At 42.1% G+C, this 7,105-nt stretch overlaps 1 pseudogene; it reads left to right on the top strand.

The window, feature by feature from the left end:
- Window positions 1–4,206: 4,206 nt before the first annotated feature.
- LOC126946681 (dnaJ homolog subfamily A member 1-like) lies at window positions 4,207–5,447 on the top strand (annotated as a pseudogene).
- Window positions 5,448–7,105: the final 1,658 nt, after the last annotated feature.

Below are 7,105 nucleotides of genomic sequence, written 5' to 3'. Positions count from 1 at the left end.
CTGGGCCAGCAGGTGAATAGGGAAGCTAGAACGAATGACCAGAGAGCTAGTTACAGTGAGTTATGAGGGGGAAACTGAGTTCTGAATCCAGGGTATAAAGCTAAACTGGAGGACACAGACATGGTCTGGAGTCTGAAAAGATAGGCAAGAGTAAGGCTGCAGAGGTCCAAGCCAGGCAGAAGGCAGTGTCAGGAGAAACCTATTCTAATAGTAGTGTTGGTCCCTGGCTGGGCTTCAAGCCAGGAGGAGGGAAATAGGTGGAGAGAAAATCAGAGTGGGAAAAGTATGCCCTGAATCAGAACAGCTAGGTGCAGCCACATCATAGTCAGCCAGCGTGTATCAGTGGAACCTAGAACCAGTACCAATCTGCTTTCTGCCCTGTTTTCCAACTTCCCGAGAGAGTCAGAGTCTCATAGATTTCTGTGACTTCAACACAGTGCTAGCCCTCTAGGGGACCAGGCATCACCGGGTAATTTACTACCCCTGTTCCTTGCATTTCTGTGGATAGTGGGTGTCCTTGTGAGCTGGGAAACAGGCTGAAAATAAAATCGAGTACACAACATAATCTCACAAAGTAATTTCTCTGTTTCTGCCCCTGCCTGCATTGGCCCTTCTTCAAAGCCTTCCACCAATCCAACTATTTCTGCAAGTCTCTCAGAGGTCTGTCCCGAAGGTTCATTAACAGAAACCTTTTGCCTCCCCAGTGGCTTCCAGCATTTCCTCTGTTCCTTCTCTAGCTCTCTGGGAGTGATAATCCTCTTTTAATGCCTATAACAAAGCCATCCACTCAATGAGGTGGCTGCTGCTGCCGCTGTTGCTGTCACAAGCTGCCTCCCACCCAACTGAAACTACTAAAGCCAATGTTTCTGTTGTGGCTTTGTGTACTGAGCGCCCCACAGAGATTTTAGTGAAATAGTCCTTTAAATTGGTACTTATTCTTACAAAGCTCTCTCTATTTAGGACTTAGGTATGAGATCTGGGAGGTGGATCAGAAGATAAGCAGGATAGTGTTCTCTGGTAGGTATTGTTTTGTTTTATTTGTTTGTTTTTGGTCTTCCCAGCAGGCTTTCTCTCTCCCCTTCAGTTGATAGACTCTACTCCTGATCTGAAGGGTAAGCATGTGAAGCAGACCTGGACAAACACAGAGTATCCATTCTCCTAGCAACAGTGATTGGACCAAATTATAGGCACATTACCAAGGAAGGCCTATCAGAATTGTTCCCTGGGATAGATGAATGGACTCTGGGAGATAGAAATTCTCTTTGCTAAGCTGTGACTTATGGCAGCTGTGTTCCCTGCAATATGGAGAAGACCAGTCTACATCAAGAGAGTGAGACAAATGGAAAAAGAGATGCAGAGGCAAGCAGAAATAAAATACAGACACAGTTCTGACAATGTTGAATCCCTAGGCTTGGTTCCTTTGAGCGTTCCACTCTCCTTCCTAGCCTTTTGTACCAATATAGTGCCTTTTTTTTTTCATAAGCTGGGTTGGATTCAGTTTCTGTTATTAATTATTTTTATTGTCCTGATTAATTACAACATGAGAGCTGTATGGGAAATTTTCTCTCTCCTTCAATCCTGAGGTTTAGGAAGACCCCCCTTATATGTCTATTCTTTCTTCCATTAGGATGTGTCTTTCCTGAGAGGCCCCTTAGGCTCCCAAACAAATAATTCCCTAGTGGACCTGCCTCCTAGACCCTCCATCCACATACACACAAGATGAATATGAATCTTTGGGAGAGTACAATTTAGGCTTCCATGTTGGGCCCTATTCATATATCATTTGTTCATTTAACAAATATTTGTTGAGTTCTTGTGATGTGCCAAACACTGTTCTAGGAGCTGAGAATATAGAAATGAATAAAATAGGCAACATTTTTGTCTATACGAAGCTTGAAATAGATTGCAAACAAATAATTACATGTATAGTATAATCTCATGACTGTTATAAAAAAAAATAGAGCAGGTAAATAAGATAAAAAGTAATGGGGTGGGGTTGCTGTTTTAGGCAGTATGGTCTAGGAAGGCCTTCTGCAGAGGGCACAGATCTGAATGAAGTGAGGATGTGAGTCATGTGTGTATTTGAGGAGAAAACATTATAGGCTAAAGCGACAGAGAGTGCAAAGGCCTAGAACTGCTTGACATGTCTGAAAAAGCAAGAAATGCCAGTAAAATGAGGTGAGCAAAGGAAGAATGGTGGGATACTAGGCCAGAGAGGTAGCCAAGGGCCAAATTGTGGAAGGCCTTGAAGGTTGGGCTCAGAACTTTGTATTTTTTTCTAACTGTGATGGAAAGCCATTAGAATGTTTTGATCTGGGGGTTGACAGGACCAGCTTTACCTTTTAAAAGCCTCCCTCTGGCTTCTGTGTAGAGAATGGACCATAGGGAATGAGTGGAAGCAGGAATACCACAGAGGAGACTACTACATTAGGTATTTTTTGGTGGTGTTGTTTGTTATTGTTTTTTTTTTTTTTTTTTTAACAGAGTCTTACTCTGTCACCCATGCTGGAGTGCAGTGGCACGGTCTCAGTTCACTGCAACCTCTGCCTCCCAGGTTCAAACGATTCTTGTGCCTCAGCCTCCCAAGTAGCTGGGATCACAGGAGCATGCTACCATGCCCAGGTAATTTTTGTATTTTTAGTAGAGACAGGGTTTTGCCATGTTGGCCTGGCTGTTCTCAAATTCCTGGCCTCAAGCAATCCTCCCACCTCGGCCTCCCAAAGTGCTGGGATTGCAGGCATGAGCCACTGTGCCCTGCTGAGAAACTACTGCATTAGTTTATGTGAGAGATGATGGTGGTGTCAACTAAGATGGGAGCAATGGAGGCAGTGAAAAGTATGCGGATTCAGTATATATTCTAAAGATAAAGCCAATTAAAGCTAACAGACTATGCTGGTGGATTGGACATGGAGTACGAGAGAGGGTCAAGGATGATTCCAAGTGTTTTGGCCTGAGCAACAAAGTGAATCAGGATGACAGCTATTGAGATGGGAAAGAATGGGAGAGGCACAGGATAGGGGACTGGGAACATCATGAATTTTGTGTGGAATCTGTTAAGTTTGAGATGCCTATTAGTCATCTAAGTTGAGATGTGAAGAGGTCAGGAAAAAAGAAATACATGTCAAACAAAGGAATGCAAAGTATTAGGACAAAAAGAACCCTGAGAAACAAGGAGTGTCCCAACCATCACCATGCAGAGCACATCACACTTCCACTAATTTGAAGAGAGAAATATATCTCTTTTCTCAGAATTTCCTCAACCAGGACCTGGCAAAAATTCAAACTATCACAATAAGAAGGGGGTTTGTTACTATAAATCGAGGTAGGCAAAGGGACAGAGATTCTATTAGCATAATAATCCAATGCAGGAATGCTAAGAGAATGTCAATATTGGTAGTGTGGAATACTATTAGCTGTCTCATAGATATCCCACTCTGAGGCTAGTCTTTAGTTAGGACCTCTTTTCCTGCCCCCACTCCCCCAGAACTGGAGGAGCTTCCCCCATGTACACTCCAATTCATTGGAACTGGATGGAACCAAATGAGTGACAGTGACTGATTACCCAAACTGGAGACTCACATCAGGAAAGGAGTTCCCCAAAGGCCATCGGGGAGGAGAAGTAGTAGTCAGGGGAGGCTTCTCCACTGTCTGCAAGAGGGAAGGATTGCTACCAATGGTCTTATGCCCCCTGAGTAACTAAGAATGAGTGGCATAATGGGCGGTCACTCAAAAATCTACATGTCCGCCCTTGCACAGTGGCTCATGCCTGTAATCCCAACACTTTGGGAGGCCGAGGCTGGTGGATCACTTGAGCTCAGAAGTTTGAGACCAGCCTGGGCAATATAGGGAGACCTCATCTCAAAAAAACATTAAAAAGTAGCCAGGCATAGTGGCCTGCGCCTGTAATCCCAGCTACTTGTGGGGCTGAGGTGGCAGGATCTCTTGAGCCCGGGAGGTTGAGGCTGCAGTGAGCTGTGATTGTTCCACTGCACTCCAGCCTGGGCGACAGAGGAAGACTCTGTCAAAAAAAAAAAAAAAATATATATATATACACACACACACACACACACACACACACACATATATCTGGGAACTTTCCAGAATGCTCTGTGAGAGGCAGAGTTATGGTAGCTGCTGAGCTGCACACAGCTCTGAGCTCCTTACCACTCCCTCACACACCAGCCTCAGCCCACTCACCGGCAGAAGATGGTGAAAGAAACCACTTACTGTGATGTTTTGGGGATCAAACCCAATGCTACTAAGGAAGAATTGAAAAAGGCTTATAGGAAACTGGCCTTGAAGTACCATCCTGATAAGAATCCAAATGAAGGAGAGAAGTTTAAACAGATTTCTCAAGCATATGAAGTTCTCTCTGATGCAAAGAAAAGGGAATTATATGACAAAGGGGGAGAACAGACAATTAAAGAGGATGGAGCAGGTGGCGGTTTTGGCTCCCCCATGGACATCTTTGATATGTGTTTTTGGAGGAGGAGGAAGGATGCAGAGAGAAAGGAGAGGTAAAAATGTTGTACACCAGCTCTCAGTAACACTAGAAAACTTATATAATGGTGTAAAAAGAAAACTAGCTCTGCAAAAGAATGTGATTTGTGACAAATGAGAAGATAGAGGAGGTAAGAAAGGAGCAGTAGAGTACTGTCTCAATTGCTGAGGTACTGCAATGCAAATAAGAATTCATCAGATAGGACCTGGAAAGGTTCAGCAAATTCAGTCTGTGTGCGTGGAGTTCCAGGGCCATGGGGAGCAGATCAGTCCTAAAGATAAAAGCTGCAAGGGAAGGAAGATAGTACGAGAGAAGATTCTAAAAGTTCATATTGACAAAGGCATGAAATATGGCCAGAAGATAACATTCCATGGTGAAGGAAACCAAGAATCAGGACTGGAGCCAGAAGATATTATCATTGTGTTAGATCTGAAGGACCTTGCTATTTTTACTAGATGAGGAGAAGACCCTTTCATGTGTATGAAAGGGTACAGCATACAGCTGGTTGAAGCACTGTGTGGCTTCCAGAAGCCAATATCTACTCTTGACAACTGAACCATAGTCATCACCTCTCATCCAGGTTAGATTGTCAAGCATGGAGATATCAAGTGTGTAATAAATGAAGGCATGCCAATTTATCGAAGACCATATGAAAAGGGACGCCTAATCATTGAATTCAAGGTAAACTTTCCTGAGAATGACTTTCTCTCTCCTGATAAACTGTCTTTGCTGGAAAAACTCCTACCTGAGAGGAAGGAAGTGGAAGAGACTGATGAGATGGATCGAGTAGAACTGGTGGACTTTGATCCAAATCAGGAAAGATGGCGCCATTACAATGGAGAAGCATATGAGGATGATGAACATCATCCCAGAGGTGGTGTTCAGTGTCAGACCTCTTAATGGGCCAGTGAATAGCACTCACTGGTGGCATTTTATGTGCAGTAGTAAATGAGTGAAGGACTATAATCATAATATGCTCACTACTTGCTCTTGTTTTGTTTAATATTCAACTATAGTAGTGCTTTAAAAAGTTAAATGAAGAATAAATTCAAATATAAAAGCTCTGACTTTATCCTTTATGTATGATGACTTCGGTGTGCAAGATGAAGTTTAATACCTGTAAAAACTACTTTACGAAGAAGTTCCCCTAGCATTTCTAGGCCAAACCTTGTAATTGACTTCAGCTATGTACGTGGACAAGCTTAGACTGAAATGCTAGGTATATGTATTGGCTTCAGTGTATGAGTCTTCATTGTTAAGCTATGAAAGTAAAACTCTGTATTTAACTGGCAATGAGGAAAAAAAATTTGTACAGAAGTTTTGGTCTGTATAGTTCTTTGTGTTAAGTGGGATTCATTGTAGTGCCTCTGCATTTATCCTATTGCCTCAATTGTTACTTGAAGTTGGCATAATAAATAATTTGTCCTGTGGGATCAGTGATAAAAATGATACCTTTCTGTAGGAGGGGCTTATCATAATGATGCTGCTTCTTGAAGGTTTGCACTTCCAGAATTGTGTTTCCTTCTGCTGTGCCATCCATATGTGTGTGTGTGTGTGTGTGTGTGTGTGTGTGTGTGTATCTCCATATATATCTTGACCAGCCCTGGTTATTTGCCCCCTCCTTGTCTGTGGACCATGATAAGCCCGAGTAGTGACTTCAGAGCTTGGGTAACATAGAAATTAAAATGAAAAGACCTTTACATGGAGAAATAATTTGCATGGGTAATATAGGAAGGTATTATTTAGGTATGTTACAGGATTACTTTAAACCATTTGACTTACGCTCCAAAGTAATTAATGTTGGTAGCATAGCAAATTATGATGAATCGCTTTGTCTCATCATATGTTTACATGCTTAAATCTGGGTATCAGAATTTAAGCAATTATTGAAATGTATTGTCTCCTTAATATACTAATTACAAAGCAAAAAAAAAAAATTCCAACAAACACGATAACTACATGTCCTATTGACTCCTATTGGTTAGAATAAGTGATGTAGACTGAGAGTAAAGGTCATTTTGTACATTTTCTTGAACTTCATGTATATGTTGATAACCAACTAACAGGCTGGTTTAATCACCCTCTTTTTCCCTCCCTGGAGTAACACAAGTGTTTAAAGCACATGGAAATACTGAACTCCTTGGGGGCAAGGACTAGCATTTGGTTCAGTAGTTGGAACATAGTAGGCACTCAATAAGTGCTTGTTGATTTGTTTTAAAGCTACTAAAAGAATAATCCAAGTAAAAATTGAGACGAGAGTCAAACCAAATGGACAAGTGAGCAGAATAAGAGGAAAGGAGAAAAAAAATGTAAATGTGAAGGATAAGAATTCTATGAGTGCACCTGGGAGGAGGATAAGATGCAACAGGAGGGGGGAAATTTAAAAAGGAAGCAAATTAGAGGGGTTAAAGTTATCATTAGAAAAGAAAAGCAGAACTGAGCAAGGTTTGGCTGCCAGCTTTTCTGCCTGATTCCTGCCAACAGGGTGTATAGCTTTGTTGATGAGAACCTTTTCTTGGCCTTGTACAACAACAGAGTAAATACAGAAGAAAACTCATAGTTTTAGCATCCAGAGGTCACAGTCAGGCAGTGGGGATGGTGGCC

Source organism: Macaca thibetana, chromosome X (genome assembly GCF_024542745.1).
Source record: "Macaca thibetana thibetana isolate TM-01 chromosome X, ASM2454274v1, whole genome shotgun sequence".
Classification (NCBI taxonomy): domain Eukaryota; kingdom Metazoa; phylum Chordata; class Mammalia; order Primates; family Cercopithecidae; genus Macaca; species Macaca thibetana.
Note: the sequence above shows the minus strand (reverse complement) of the source record. Positions and strands in the feature narration are given on the sequence as shown.